At 39.0% G+C, this 16,453-nt stretch overlaps 2 protein-coding genes across 2 annotated transcripts in view; one reads left to right on the plus strand and one right to left on the minus strand.

Moving 5' to 3' along the window:
- LOC139994172 (uncharacterized) overlaps positions 1–16,453 on the minus strand; it is a 243,828-nt gene that overhangs the window by 124,550 nt on the left and 102,825 nt on the right. The gene's annotated exons all lie outside the window — the stretch shown is intronic.
- LOC139994166 (zwei Ig domain protein zig-8) overlaps positions 10,732–16,453 on the plus strand; it is a 107,354-nt gene continuing 101,632 nt past the window's right edge. Inside the window, exon 1 of the mRNA XM_072016558.1 lies at positions 10,732–10,868. The gene's annotated coding sequence lies outside the window, so the exon portion shown is untranslated. The remainder of the gene's footprint in view (positions 10,869–16,453) is intronic.

A 16,453-nucleotide genomic window follows, 5' to 3' on the forward strand; every position in this document is an offset into this window, starting at 1 on the left:
CGACCGCGAACAATGCCTAATGCTACGAATCGTGCAATAGACAAAACTAGATCATCTTACGGAGTTGTGCGTCTGTCCGATCAAAATCGTTTCCCCTTCCCTTTAAATCTCTTTTATTTTCCTATTTCCTCCGTTCTTCCGACGATTAACTTCCTTCTTCGATCTTTGCTTCCTATACGATCCACTTGCAGGCCAATCCGGTCAATTTCATTTTTTCATAATCTCGGTAATTTTCTCTATTTATCGTTTTGCAGAGAATTCGATAGATGAGTAATTCGTGGAAATATCTGTATACTCGTCATACTAATCGTATTCCTTAAAATTGATGTGTGTATCGTATGTATCGTATAGTATACGTTAACTCATTCAGAACCGAGCAATAGTTCACTGTGAGATTAGAACTTCTTTAAGTTTGATAAAATCGTAGAAGCTAATCGTAGCCGCAATGTAAAAGTAATTCGTGTGAATATCTGTATACTCGTCATGTTAATCGTGTTCCTTAAAATTGATGTATGTATCGTATAGTATACGTTAACTCGTTCAGAACCCAGCAATAGTTCACTATGAGATTAGAACTTCTTTAAGTTTAATAAAATCGTAGGAGCTAATCGTAGCCGCAATGTAAAAATAATTTGTGTAAATATCTATCCTCGCCATACTAATCGTATTCCATAAAATTGATGTGTGTATCGTATGTATCGTATAGTATACGTTAACTCATTCAGAACCCAGCAATAGTTCACTATGAGATTAGAACTTCTTTAAGTTTGATAAACTCGTAGAAGCTCATCGTAGCCGCAATGTAAAAGTAATTCGTGTAAATATCTGTATACTCGTCATGTTAATCGTGTTCCTTAAAATTGATGTGTGTATCGTATAGTATACGTTAACTCATTCAGAACCGAGCAATAGTTCACTGTGAGATTAGAACTTCTTTAAGTTTGATAAACTCGTAGAAGCTCATCGTAGCCGCAATGTAAAAGTAATTCGTGTGAATATCTGTATACTCGTCATACTAATCGTGTTCCTTAAAATTGATGTGTGTATCATATAGTATACGTTAACTCGTTCAGAACCCAGCAATAGTTCACTATGAGATTAGAACTTCTTTAGAATTTAACTGTTGTAAGGTTGATAAAATCGTAGAAGCTTGTTATATTCGCAATGTTAAAATACAGAATTCGATAAGGCGAATAAAGTTATTGAAAAGGAATTGCAAAAAGGTTGGACCTTAATGGGTCATCGCAGACCAATGCTTATAAAAACGGATCGTCGAATTATCTTCGAGTCGGTTTGAAAGTCAACTTCTTCGCAAAAGAATTAAGATCGCTGTTTGCCACTGCGTGAATGCTTCTGGTTTCTCTGATTTACTATCGGCGAGATTGTTCTCGTCAAAATCGTCAAAGCTACTTCAAAAATAATTGCTGCATTTTAGTCGTTTTAAGGTTCTGCGACGAAAATATAGTTAAAGTTTTACGACGACTCGTATAATGTGCAAATTCTGCCGAGGATGGAAACTGGACGATTAAATTTGAAAAGAAATGTCATGATATAAATGTCACGATATATATGATACGAGTCACTGGGATCAAAAATCTAAAGTGTCATCGAGCGTACATCAAATAATTCGCTTTATTCGCGACCTGAAAAGTATTTCGAGTTTCCCTTAGTATATATCGAACATCTGCCTCCGCTTTTCGATGCGACATTCCGTGAAATTTTAGTTTCGTCGAACAAAGAGAAGCACAATGTTTGCATACTCTTAGCGCAACCAGAACAAGTGGACCATAGAAATAAAAAAACCTCCGGTTCCTATTTCTGCCTCTCTCGCTATGCGCGTGTGTAAAGTATTGAACTAAAAGAGAACACTTTCAGATACGAATTACGTTACATCGACGTTCTATTTTCCGTGTAATTCGAGTTATTTTGCGCATTAACCAATTCGTGATTCTGTCCTAATGACACCTAGTAAAAAGAACACCGCTAACAGAATCTACTTTCAAACACACACGCCAACTGTACATTATCTCTAAAAACAAAATATATTTTGTAGATCCGACTGTTTCTCACCCGAAGGACTTCACTGGAATCTGTCGGATGTTTCGAGATTTCATCTGCGTCTTTTTAAGATACACATGGACCCAATTTGCAGATTTCGAAAGGATTACCATCAACTGTCTGTGTAAAATATTTATTACCATCGTGCGTTTTCTATTATCGATACACCAATTATTATCGAAACCGATGCGTTCAATGTTTAACTCATCTTCCTTATTCTACCTAAGCTGTTAGCCAGATCGTAGCTAGAAATTTCTATAATCACAGAACAAAGAATTAACAAATTATTGGCTAAAATTAATAAAACTAAATTACATGAGAAAGCTTAAATATAATGTATCTAATTTATTTTAACAGAAAATAACAAATACCTACGTAAAAGAATTATTAGGTTGTCTAAAAAATTTCTTTCGTTTCATAAGTGAAATAATAGCTGCATGACATTTTTTATTTTATATTATTTTATGGATTTATGTGTGATCCATTTTGTACTAATAGAATAAAATGGATCAAGCGTAATTCAATAAAATAATATAAAACAAAAAATCTTGCGCATCTACTACTTCCTTATAAAACGAAAGAAACTTTTCGGACAACCTAATGCTATAGCCAATGGATTATCCGAGTAATAATAACTCTGAGTAACGAGTGTAAAAATAACATTCCTCCTAGCTAAATATTTTACGTAGTTTGTTACTTTAACAACCAGAGTCTATCCATTCGTCAAATTTCCTTCTTACAAACAGACGGAAGGAAGAAGCGTCGATCGAGAGCTTACCGTGCCGATGACTTGCATCGTGAAAATTGTCGCGTGATTTTGGCAGCGAAATTTCGAAGAAGTCTGCTTGCTACGTTTCGCAGCAGCAGCTCTTTTAAAAGTTCAGGCACGTTCAGTAGCTGGGTGCGCAGGGTGGATTCTCGGTCCTACGACTCGTGCAATTTCCCGCCAAGAATCGCGTCACAGAGTCACGCCGAATTTCCGAGTGCATTTAGAAAGCTCCCGCGATATGGTGAAACACGGCTTCAATACCAAAGATCTGTTCGCCAACCTTAGAAAAATATGTTCCATGGAAATCAGGTGAATAGATCGTGATAGGTACTGAAGTATCGCTCGGATATATTTAATAATAGAAATTTATTAAAATATATTCTCTGTGTACACGATGCGTTATACTGGCGGTTCGCGATTCGCGATTACAAGTTCGACTTCTGGTCGATGCATTTTGACGCGCTGTATAAGCGGTCGTTCGTCGATAAATCGATCTGGTATGAACATTTCCAGAGAATCGCTTGCGTTGTTCCTTCGATTGTTGCGAAACGTTGCGCGTGAAGCTAAAGGAAGGGACAGCTTCTGGCAATTTTACGATAAAAGTAAACGTCGCGTTAAGAATACCTTTTAAAAACATTATCGTGCGGGTATTTTAAAGAATCGATTTTGGATAATTGTTGGAAACTCTCCAGTGTTTTTCATTGGCAAGCGGGAACAACGTCCCGCCGAGGGAAGTACACGGAACGACAAAGAAAGCAAACATAACCGCGATAAAACAAACAACGTAACGTCGAAATCTGATTTTCACAGAATGGAAGATTGCTTGACAATTGTGTTCCATGGCCGTGGTTTCCTCTTGAAAAACGGGCGAACGTTTTCACATTCGCTGTTGAACAGTTTGTCCCCCGGTGATTTTATGTTGAGCAGTTAGGAAATTTACGTTAACAAAAACACGAGCCATTCGTTGTACGAACGGGTCAGAGTTTTTGCCTCCTTGTTATTTTACGTCATACAAGTTTTTCGTGCACTCGTGACAATGGAAATGCAACGGTGACACGTTAAGCACAGTTGACAAATGAAAGCCAGGTAGGGTCAAGCATGAGTTATTAGCTTCGAGCTACGTCACGCTGCTGCTTTAATTTCGTATCTTCGATAAACGGTTTGCAGGGCGTACTTTATGCAATTAATGCGCAACTTGCCACGAAACACCAGTAATTAGCGGAACAAAAATTGCCACCTCTAAATCTCACGAGATTCCTTTAACAAAAAGATCGTTTAGGCGAAGATTTCTGAATCGCTTCGCGTCTCGCGCTAGCGATTATGCAACTGGACTAAGCTACGTTTATTAAACGATACTTTTTCACTGCGCGATAAAACATGTTGTAGTATTGCAGATGTACGAATCAATCTTGACAGAGATACAATGGACGTGAAAATGAAGTGGAATATTTACATTCGAGTATAGCGTCAAAGTAAAAGCTCCTTGCATAGATAATTAACCGAGATGCAAATTTCGGTTGCTGTAGATTCTACAAAGTCAAGAGCTGTTTCTATGTAACGCGTTGCATGTAAATATGGAAAGGGCTTGAATGGTCAGTTTATTGACTCACAAATCTCTCAAGTACGTCCACGTTTTTAAAATTGAGAAGAAGCTTGCTATAAAATTTCACGACAAAATTATGTAGATACATGAAAATCAATGACACTGGACGTCCATTTTCCGCGAGTCTTCGAATTTTCGGTATCTCTGGATGTCTTCGAAGCTTGTGCGTAACATAAAATATACAAAATGCGCATCCTGCGTAAAGTATTATAAGAAAATATAATTCGCGAATGGCACAGCAAAAATTGGCTGAAAATTGTGCGTGTAAGATGAGCAGCAACGTTCCTTAAAATAACTTCCGATTGAATTCAGTCCGTGGGACAGAAAATGTGAAAACTCAAAGCCAAATACGTTCTCGACGTTTTTCACGTTCCGAATCGATCGTTACCCCGAGAGGAGAAATTCGAACTTTACAAGATCGAAATAAGCGAGAGAAAGCTGAAAACCCGAAACAGATTCCACGAAATAAACGTGTTTTCCGATTTATATTTAAAGAACCAATTCGCCTTTTTTCCTACGTAGCGCGTGAAATGAAACGATCTAAGAGATGGCAGCGTCGCACGCAACTTGATTTACGTTTATCCCAGCGATAAACTTTACCGCGATGGCTTCGATTTAAAACGCTTTTTACCTTGTACTGAAAACTCATCGTCTTACCGTGGATGAACGAGCGTTAAGAAGGCCACCTACAGGAATCGTTATCGATAATCCCCGTGGGTCGACTTTCAGCGCGTGAATGCGTGGATTTTGCGTACACTTTAAGACAAGGATAACCATTAATCATGGTTCCCATGGAAGTCGCAACTTTTTTATACGGTTTCTAGGAGAATGAAGAAAGATGGTGAGGGGAAAATGACAACATAAATCTTATTCGGTGCATGTCGCATAATCTGTGACCGTAGACGCTGTTGCACGGGATATCAGGAATATTTCTTGCGATGCACATAAACACAGGAACAGTACATACGGCAAATGTAATTGTATGTGTAAAATGTAACGGAATAACGTAATTGTACGATGAGATTTTGTAATTCTTCGATAGATTTAAATCGCCCAAATTTTTATTTCTTCCATCGCGTACATTTTAATTTCTATATGAAACAAATACAGTGGCTACGAAATATATTTACACGCCGTTGTATTTATCGTGACGTACTAATTAATTAGATCCGTATTTATTAAATATCGTATCATTTTGTATCATTTCCCTTTTCTTTTTAATCTATTTTTTGACGATGAAAAATAAAATAAAACCGATGAAAACACTCCATTGGAGAACGGAGGCACGCGTAGACACTCTTCATCGATTAAAGAATACTTAAGTAAATGAACGATTGGAAAATATTTTCACATGGATTTCCGTAGAAATACCTTAATTTATACAATTCGATGGATTTCTCTAAATAACCGAAGAACGGAAATTAATTCACGAAAGAAAAAACATTCATCAACGCTAATATTATGTTCCATTTATTTGCCATCCATTTCTTTATTAATATCCTGTTGGAAATTCCATTCCTCGTAAAATTTATAAAGTTCGTGTATCCTGTTAATAAAATAAACTGAAAATGTTACGCGAAGAATTTACGGAGAGGCGAACCATTAATGACGAAATATAGCGAATTTGTGACTTAAATCTGACGATCGTTCGTATCGTAGAATCACGTAATCTACGTGCCAGGCGAGTTATGAAGGAAATTTTCCCGGCAGAAGTTGGCGATACGCGGATGCAACAACAAGGAAGGCCAGCGAGGGGAACAGCTATTGACCGACGATATAGCGATTCTCGATCCAGATGCCAAGATAAACCGATTAAGGAGATTCCATCGATAAGTTTCGTAACCCACCTTGCGCAGTCGGAAACTTTTCAGTCGAGATGTCACGTAGGAATCGACCCAGGCAGCTTCCGATTTTTGCATGTATACTATTGAGATATGTATAATTTTATGTGCTAGACTAGGTTAGATGCGTGGTGGTGAATATTGTATCTGAATATCAGTACGTGGAAGTATGTGTGTGCGCGGCGTCTCGAAACAAACGAATGTAAACTGTTCAGTCGGAAGAAAGTGCTGAGACGCATGCAAGAGTGCATCGATGAATATCTTTGGAATCATGTATCAAATAAATATATAACTATTTTAATATAAATTGCAAGTGTAGATTTAATGTTCCTATACCATTATTTCGGCTATTAAGATCCGAAATTCTCAACATATACCATATACGATGTTGACGTCGAACGAGAAACGATATATTTTGATCTTCATCCTTTGTAATTATTATTGAGATATAATTTTGTGTGCTGGACTAGATTAGCCGTGTGTAGTGACACACGTATGCGAATATGAGCGTGCACAGCGTCTGGAAAAACAGACGAACGCAACTGTTCCGTTAGCGGTGTGGTATGGAAGATGCTGAGACGCGTGCAAATGTATATCCAAGAAGATCCTGGAAATCGTTTATTAAATAAATCTAAAACTATTTTAATATAAATTCCAAGTGTAAATTTAGTGTTCCTATACTATTATTTCGGCTATTAAGATCCAAAATTCTCAACATATACCATATACGATGTTGACGTCGAACGAGAAACGATATATTTTGATCTTCATCCTTTGTAATTATTATTGAGATATAATTTTGTGTGCTGGACTAGATTAGCCGTGTGTAGTGACACACGTATGCGAATATGAGCGTGCACAGCGTCTGGAAAAACAGACGAATGCAACTGTTCCGTTAGCGGTGTGGTATGGAAGATGCTGAGACGCGTGCAAATGTATATCCAAGAAGATCTTAGAAATCGTTTATTAAATAAATCTAAAACTATTTTAATATAAATTCCAAGTGTAAATTTAGTGTTCCTATACTATTATTTCGGCTATTAAGATCCATAATTCTCAGCAATTATATTGACTGGTATAAGGTAATTAGATTGATGAATAAAGGCGCTATAAAAATATATATGCAAAATGGTTTAATATCTAATACGCATAAATATATTTCTTCCAAGCTGGGCATTTTCCTGTTATCTGTTAAAAATCTAAATTCTCGGGTATTCGTCGAAAATAACAAGAAAAATTATCTCGACTATTTCACAGTGCTGAATATACCGATAGCTTGAAAACGTTAAGGTAGCCTTAAATCAAAATTATGATCAAACTTCCTTCAGTTTTGCTATTCGAACGAGGCCAGGTAAGAAAATACGCATGATATATTCATGAATAATATTAACAGTTCTCGTTATCGTGATCAAGCGTTTTCATTTTTAACGCGGTACACAATAATCGCCGGTGAAAACAGGTTACGCTATCACGAATTTATGAGATTTACAAGGGTGTATAAATCTTTTATCAACTTGGACTAAAGTGGATTTAGAAGTCGTGAAAAGGGGTAAAAGCTTTTCGAGCAAAGCTTCGGTCGAATTCGCGAAACACGAACAACTACCCTCGAATGTTTTCGTTTGTCACGCAGCCAGACATAGAAAAAACTTTATGACGTAGTATTTATAGAAATATATCTTGGCTTTTCGTATTTAGAAAAGCATCTACGATCGAAAACTTCGTTATAATTTTGTGCGCTGAATGCGAAATCTAACCAGTAAAAATAAACCAAAGTGATTTTGATTATCTTTCGAAGAATACGATGATACAACGTGATGGTAGCGAAATGAAATAAAAGCGAAACAGAGCAAGACTGTGGCGGCACTAAGGTTACGAACGTTCTTCGGAACCCGGGTTCAAATCCCGGCGACCGGAGTTCGATATTTTCTTCCACGCATCTAAATTAGCAGAAAAATAAAGCAGTACCCCAGTAGCGATATCTACGCACTAACAGCATCAGCCAACTACAACTATCACGGCCTATTCATCTCAAGACTATAGCTATGCAATTCGTATGTGACACGGTGTTGCAGAGGGGATTAAACGATGCTTAATTACAGCAAACTCGATACCGGTAAGACCTAAACCAATGTTTTGTTACAAACTGGGAAATCTGTATTCTACGGCTACTGCCACGTTCCAACTGATCAGCCCGCTGTTCTAGGCATTTCATTAATATGCAGTTCAATTTTGACGTATCGTGCCCTTAATAATTGATACGTGATAGACGAAAAAAAAAAAGGGACTTTGTATTTCAACGTGGAATAGGCGTATCGATACCAAAGGTTATAGCGAATATAATTTTCTGCGAATATTTATAAAGTATAATGTTCTATGTATGAATAAAAGATAGAAAATATGTATCGTCAATTTTAAACGTTTACGTTTTACTGCGCGCGCGATACGATGTTTTATCAGGCAGAATATACGAAAATTTTTTATTCGTATCATCGTCCAGTGATTCTAAATCGCGTACCGTGTCGAAGCTAACGTTTCTTAATAAACTCCGTGTACACCACATGCGCAGGTAAATCGATGTAAGAAAGAAACCGCGACAGAATTTCAATTGCTCTTGGAAGAACGGTAATTTTCCTAACATCGATACGATAAAGTGATACAACGTGAATGGTTTCCTCGTTATAAATAAAAATCCAATCTCGAAACAAATGCGGCAAAGGGAAGATAAAAATCGCGACGAATCTTCTGCTTCCCTTGCTTCTACGCCGCGGCTTCGTCTGAAAATTCCTGTATCGATCGAAGGACTTTAAACGAGTTTTTAAACGGATCGACAAGCTCAACAGCTGCCAGAGGACCAAGTACGCGCGAGTGTGTCACGATCGCGCAACACCGCGGACGCAGCATGGAGAATAATTAGAAAGAGAGTAAGACACGCGGAGAACGCGGGAGAAGAAGAAAACACGCGGATCGGAGAAGCGCGGCAGCCTTGTTGTAGGTCGACGACCCGAAAACGTCGAGCGGACGATTCGATCGTGAGATTAATCCGTCGAATGTAATTGGAAGGTCGCAAGCATGTCACAAGCTCGGAGATTTACGAGCACGTGTGTCCCACACAAGTGATTCGTGCTTTTGTTTTTGTAGAGAAAATGCTAGCCGTATACGACGAAAAAGACTATTTCGGGGTCGAAGGAACCACCGCGAAATTCCGACGAATAATACCACGCGAGCGATACATTCAACCGAAATCGATCATCAATCTTCGTCAGCTTCGAATGTTCCTTTCGTTGGATCATCCCTGGCAAATATGCAGGAGATCGAGCGAGATTTGCGAGAGTTTCGTCGCGATTAAACGACCGGTGATATTTCATTTCGGCTGATAGATAAAACCAACGATCGGAATCGCTTTCCCGTTTCCCGTTATGCTGCAAGCCTCTAACTTTTGTAATTCACGCTTTGAACTCTTTCGCTTTGGCCGTTTGCGATACGAGTTGCTTCCAGCAAAGGATCTAATTTCAATTAACGCTTTCACTATCGGCATCCCTTTTTTCCGTTCGATGTTTATCGCAACGACAGCATTACGCAAACTGATTTTTCCAGACTATTTTACGACGTTCTTGCGTTAGCTATTTCATAGAAACGAGTCGCTTCCGACGAATTTCTTTTATTTCACCAAAAAATCGGAAAGAAGCTCGTCCCTATACTTAATATACACAATTGTGTTTCGTGAAAATTCAAAACACATAGCCATTCTGTATTTTATTACGAAAGCATTTCCAAACGGAGAAATTCGAATGGTTTGTTGTGGTCGCCCATTCGCGTAAGAATTCTACGACGCGAAATGCAGCGAAACGATTCTTTCAAATGAATGTTAAAGGAAAATGGTACGATGGCCCCAAGGGAAAAAGACGATAAATCGCGCTTCTTATTTTCAGCGTGGAAGCAGATTTAAGGGTCGATACGTTGCCAATCTTACGTTATCAAAATTGCCTGTGTATTTGGTTCTCCCTCGTCTCCAAAATTTTTAAAACGTCGCTGATGGCAACAAAGTTTTGAGATAGTCTCTTCGTAAAGCTAAGTTCAACGCTCGGAGAAAGTATCGATTTTAACAAAGCAGAAACGTAGCTGGCAAAGAATAGAAACAAGAAGAGGGAACGAAGAATTACACGTGGCGCTATCGTAAATTCCTGTAGGTTGCCGCAATGAATGCAAGTTGCAACTGGAAACGGATTACCGCGGCCGCAACGACAAAGCCGTCTTTTATTTGTAGTTTCCAACGTTGGCGCGTTGATCATCGGGGCGATATCAAGTTGCTGGATCGGGTGTTGCGGCTTGGAAAGCTCGAGCTTACGAAGATTTTCCAGGACAATGAGGGCTTCGTAGGATCACCGCTTACGGCGTTGTAGTCGCCGGATCCATCGGAAGCACGTGGTGGTGGCAGAGGTCGCTTCTAAGACTTGCGAGCTTTCAAACTGCGAGCAGTCAGTCGCCAGCCGACCGAGCTGCACGAGTCGTGAGTTATGTTGTCGTGTTTTGTCGCAGGAGATATCGTCCTCGTAATACCGTGACAGCTTTTGAAACCGCGAACTGTGCATCGTTGTCGGTAAGTTTAACAACAAAAGTAAAACTTTATTCGTTGAATCGCCTGAACTTTGTCGGACGATTAAATTAAAATGATTTTCGTTGCACGAGAATCACTTCGTGACGGGAAAAATGTTACATTTCTCGTCTAGTTGGTCGGAGACATTTGTATTTTTCAGCGGCTTTTATCCGCAATTTGCTGGATGTGTTCAAGCTAAACGTTCACACGTAGAAATCGCCGGAATCGAAATTACACAGAGAAACGATCGGCTTTTTCTTTTGCAAATTAGCGCGACGGATGTCATTCGAACAACTTTTGGGAAAGTTTCCAACTTTTCGTACGGAGGACTTGTTTGCGCGGGAAAGTTGAGAGGTTTTAAAGATAGCCATGCCCTGTCGTATTCGTTTTAAAAGTTTTAACTCTGTCGGAAGAATCGAAAGACCGAAGTTTCGGCGAATTTTCTTTTCACAACTTACCCTTTCCACGCAATGCGAGTTTCTTTTTTTTTTTTTTTTTTTTTCATTAAACCATATTGATAAATAGAAATTCCATGTTATCAGGTGCATAGTAATATCGAAGAATTAATTAATTTCACCATCGTCTGTTTCTACAATATATAATCTCATCGTATCGACAATGTCTAAAGAATTCTGCGAAGAATCACCAGCGATAAACTAATTGCTGTCCACGCGCACGATCTTCTAAATATCCGACGATAATTTAACCAGCCAAGGACACAGTGTCGTAGCTAAAAATGTGAAATTCCTGCATGTGGTCCGCTTCGATGGCCAGAGACAATAGTTCAGCCGCGTATGCGATCGCCGTCTAGATCTTCGAGTCTCGTTTGGCTGCCACAAGGAGACTCCGGTACCTCTTGTTACAATCACAGTTTACATTCAACATGTATACGATAATATTCGTGCGGTGACCGTGCATCTTTCGCGGGGAGATCGATACGCGGCTCGAGTCCCTAGCGGTGACTAATTACGTGACTTCTTTTTGTTCGCGCGACGCTCGTTATGCGGTAGCTAATTAGTTTCCTGAACGGTGTCTGGGAGGAGAAAAAAGAAATGCTCGGGACATCTTAACTCGTGATAATTATGACGTATGTGGTGTCAGAGGGCTGGAGATTGAGAAAGCGGCGGAAAGACGCGGTGCGCGGCGAACGTTGACGCGGTTCACGAGCACGCGCCAACTTAAATAGAAACCTCGAAAACTCGTCTAACGACCGGTCGTCTCATCAAACACTTCAGCAAGCCTTGTCAAAGGCTACACGAGGCCAGCTACGACGCTATTCAATAACAACGCAGCTGGGCGCTCGTGAATTTAATCCTTCGTTGCTAGTCGCGATATTTCGAATAAAAGTGACGGTGGAAATGTGGTCTGAAAATTGCGTACGAGGAAGCGCAGCAACTTTGCTCGCGAGATCTTTATAATAATTTCTTTCGCGCGATAAAGAAAGTTTCGATTGTCCTGATCGGGTCGTCCCGACGCAGCTTGAACGGACTGCTTGGCAAAGTTGCAACGATTGTTTGATTTCGATTTTCCTTTTTGCTTGTTTTTGCTTGCTCCTTGCTTTTGTTCCGTGGAATTGAATACGCCTGCGACTTGCGTCGTTACGTTGGGATCTTGTTAGCGCGAACAACTGCGACGGTACAGCGGATGAAATTGCAAACGTCGTTCGGAGAATAATCGATGATTTTTGAAGCGTCGCGTTAAGTTTGCAAGAATTATCTTTCACCTTTCGTAGCCACTCGATTTCCATTTACAACGTCTTATCGTTAACGTCAATCGTACATAAGTCAATCTTTGTAGCATTTTACTCCAATAGTCCATGTTGAGGTTATTAGATGTATGTGAATACAAAGGAACGCGTGGATAAATTGTACGGTAGAAAATACTAAAGTGTAAATACAAATCGGAATATAACATGAGCTCATCCAGATCCCCACGCTAGCAGTGTTACCCTTTGACCGAAAACCCTGAAGCCAAATCTACTGTTCATGATTTGCCTTCGACCGAGTCTTTCGTCTATACGCTGTCGATGGCTTCGGTGCTTCAGAAAATTAAAGACGCAGAGTTTTCTTAAAAGTGGTGACCACTTCGACAATATCACACGGTTGAAGATTGCTGTTGAGGTTCTTAGATGTGTGAACAGAGGAACACGTGGATAAATTGTAAGGTAGAAAATATATTTTAAATACTGAAGTGTAAATACAAATCGGAACATAATTGAGCTGATCCAGATCCCCACGCTAGCGGCGTTACCCTATGACCGAAAACCCTGAAGCCAAATCTACTGTTCATGATTTGCCTTCGACCGAGTCTTTCGTCTATACGCTGTCGATGGCTTCGGTGCTTCAGAAAATTAAAGACGCAGAGTTTTCTTAGAAGTGATGACCACTTCAACAGTCCACACCTTGAAACAACGATGAGCAAAAATGATACGTGACTTTGTAAATGACGGAAGAACGAAAAATAGTTACGTAGCTTCAGAGGCGTTTAATCACTTCCTTGTATCCTTTTATTTTCCTGTGTTCCGCGTTCCAATAATTTCATCTTATTTCGTTCGAGGTTAAGAAAATTTGTGGTACGATGTTGATGGATAAGTTTGCGCAATTTGATATGAAAGCGAAGTTTAATGTTTCTCGTTACTTACAGTGTATCGCTTACTTTACTTTTAGCTTATTTACTTTCAGAATGCGCATAATAATTGACACAAATATTCCGCTAGGAACGAGCATTACGCTAATATATTTGATACATCTCTCAAAGATATGTTTTTTCTCGCAAAAACCAACGGGCTATAACTCATCTGGTTACTCGTATTTTTCGGTAGTAGATCTTCGACATTTTATTGGACCTTTATTCCCTCGTAGATCCGCTTTTAAAGCACTCATAGAAAGAATAATTTATTCCATATTAACCTGGAAATATGAATTACGCTATTACAAAGATGTTTACGGTATTAAACACGATCTTTCAAGCTTGAAACGTTATTTTTTAGATTAGGATCACTTTCGTTGCTTAACGGCGTGAACAGAAAATTCCGTTAAAAAATTATTCTAACTCGTAAAACGCACGAGACCTTTTCCACAGGTTTCTTAGAAAACTTTGTTAGTACGTTGGTATTGTTGAGTTGGCAACTACGTGATTGCAGATTTTGTCGATATCACCTAATGACACAATCCGCAATCACTTAGTTGCCGACCAAATATATCCTACCAGAAATCTGCAAAAGAACGTGATCGGTACGAAAGATAAACATGTCGTTAAGAATGGTCTGTGAATACAAACCATAGAAGTCTGTTGCAAACTAGACTGGGTCGTTCGATAATCTATACAAATTTTCATATAGGTGATATCGAATTCGGATATCCTGATTATCCGCGCGAATTCGCGGCCTAAAAATTACCGTTCGTCGAAGCTCGAAAAATCTAGAAATAGAGAGAGAGAAAGAGAGAGGGAGAGAGCGAGATAGAGGCATTTAGGTTCGATAGAATGGGCGCAATTTGAAAACCACCTCATTAAAATTCCTCTTTTTTCCGGCGAACAAAAGGCATTTTTCATTACGTGTTCGATACGCGCACTGTGTCGAAATTGAATCTTCGTCTAAAACATCGTACGTTCGCTCGGGATTACCATAGAATTAGAGTTCGATAGACTTGGACAAAGTTTAAGAAAAACAAGGACAGCAATTTCCTCCTCCGGCGGATAAAATGCCGGCGCTCTCTTACGTTTATAAAGGTTTTCACGATGTTCGAGAACATCCACAAACAGAATTCAATTCGCCCTTCAGAAGCAATTTGTCGCATAAACACGGAACCGGAAATAGAGAAAATCGGAGATGGGTGGGCGATGACCCCGCTTTCTGTCCCCTGGCAAATGTAAATCGCCACCACGTTGCAACGAACCGCCAACCATTCGGCATTTTCTTAACGTTCCTGACAGGATGTCGCGCCTTTGCCAGATTCCCAGTATGCAGAATGCTAATTGTTCCTTTAACAAAAGCTGCAAGCTCGCGCCGTTCCGCTCCGCTTCCATGCTTGTCCATTCCAGGTTACCACCGACCTGAGAATAGCTTCTGCGTCGAGAGTCGCTTCTCCTTAGCTCCTCTCGTATCCTTTCGTGGCAATTTGCACGTGAAATATTTCGTCCGCGAACGATCGACGCGTTATTCCACGGTCTAATTCATCGAAGAATATTTTTTACACGCGTATATTCAAATAATATCGTCAGACTATGGATTTTTATGCGTTTCTATGCGTGCGAAAGTTGAAAAACGCACAGAATGCGCGTAATACGGGAAAATATGCAACACGTAGCGTACTTGTTACGATATTCGGTGTGGAAGACAAACTTCTGTCTGGATTTCATTTTTTTTTTTTTTTTTTAATTATATTCGTAAAAAAATACGAACTCGCGCAAATTCTATTGCATAAATTCCACGCTCTAATTATGATCAACAAACGAGAGATGCATCTAATTCCTTTGATACATATATACAAATCGTTACTATGAAAAAATATAAGAATACAATAAAATTGAATGAAATATTGGATAGAAATACGCTCTTTTGTCCCGTGTATCTTTTGTTCAAAAATTCTTTGATACTCTATTTGGAACGGTACAATGGAAAACTTACAGAATCCGCGTAATTTTCCCGTACGTGGTTAAACTTACAGCGATTCCACAATCAAAATCCGCATGTTACATTAATAGAGTTTTTTTAATAAGCCGCTAATAGCGAATGTAGTTTTTGAAAATATTCCACCAACTTTTGCATCGTTAAAATTGCAAAATACGTTATAATAGAAGACGAAGAGTTTTTTTAAACGTTGAAGAATTATAAAGTTAAATTATGTTAAAGAACGTTTCACAGGACTATTAATTACAAAAATAAAAAGGTGGTAAGATTGAGCTATATTTCTGCTAACAGCGCTGACTTGCAGCTTTCCGCGTTTAGCATATGAAGACGATAAAATACTACATATACGTATACATGTGCATGCATATACATGTACAAATAGAGAGAGCACAGCGCAGTTAACATTGTTAGTGAAATCGCATCCTGAAAATGAAAGAAAATGGAATTTCTTACCGAGTAATTAAACTTTTCATATAAATCACGCAGGTAAGATTATCATAAACGTCTAATTAGAAAGTCGATTATAAAAGAAAAACTATTATGTAAATGTAATAATTCGGCGATAGAAATTCGAAGGATCGAGATATCTGAATTTCACAGATGTCGAGTGCTGCCACGAGTGATCGATCGATTCGAGCCATTATCTCCAAGTTTATTACCCCTAAAATTATAGTTCACACGCTTTATGTCTAAACTTTATGTCAATTTCTTTGATCGATCGTAAATGCAATCGATAATCTCATAGCACGTGAAATTCTCAAGTACGCGGCTTAAACGATCGGCAAATCGAAACGATCTGAACGAAGGAAGTCAGGTTCCTTTGCGTCGATCATCCGAGTTTCGACTATATCTTTTTTCTTTTTTCCCCGCATCCTTTCGAAGGAAGTCGAGAAATTTGAATGTCACGAGCCGTTCTGAAAAATGATGGCGCGGTGAACTGGTCGATCCTTTGACACGC

This window comes from Bombus fervidus, chromosome 14 (genome assembly GCF_041682495.2).
Source record: "Bombus fervidus isolate BK054 chromosome 14, iyBomFerv1, whole genome shotgun sequence".
NCBI lineage: Eukaryota > Metazoa > Arthropoda > Insecta > Hymenoptera > Apidae > Bombus > Bombus fervidus.